Here is a 631-nt window from a genome sequence, read left to right as displayed (position 1 = left end):
GATGAAGAAGAAGAAGCGGAAGAAGAGGAAGAAGAAGAGGAAGAAGAAGAAGAAGAAGAGGAAGAAGAGAAAAACTATATAAAAAAGTTACTCAAAAATAAATAGAAGAAAATAAATAATGCAGAAAAGAAACCAAATTATATAAAGCAAAAATATTCACAAAGAAACTAAATACAGCAAAAAACTACTCAAAAGTAAATAGAAGTAAAAATAAAGCAAAACTATTCACAAAAAATGTTGGGGCGCTGCCCAGTGGGCCTGCCACACCTAGGGTGAGCAAATACAGGCACAGAAGGGCCAGCAGGCTCACATGGCAACGCGCCCTAGTTAGGCTCACATGGCAACGCGCCCTAATAGAACTAGTTTATTTTTAGTAAATGCTTATTTCAACTAGTTGAATTAATATAACTAGTTATTTTTAGTAAGAAAATTTAGGTATATGAGATTAGTTGAACTAGTTGAATTAATAGAACTAGTTTATTTTTAGTAAATGCTTAGTTGAACTAGTTGAATTAATAGAACTAGTTTATTTTTAGTAAATGCTTAGTTGAACTAGTTGAATTAATATAACTAGTTTATTTGTAGTAAGAAAATTTAGGTATATGAGATTAGTTGAACTAGTTGAATTAAT

The sequence above is a fragment of the Triticum aestivum genome, chromosome 4A (genome assembly GCF_018294505.1).
Source record: "Triticum aestivum cultivar Chinese Spring chromosome 4A, IWGSC CS RefSeq v2.1, whole genome shotgun sequence".
NCBI classification, from domain to species: Eukaryota; Viridiplantae; Streptophyta; class Magnoliopsida; order Poales; family Poaceae; genus Triticum; species Triticum aestivum.
This window is presented reverse-complemented; position numbering follows the sequence as displayed.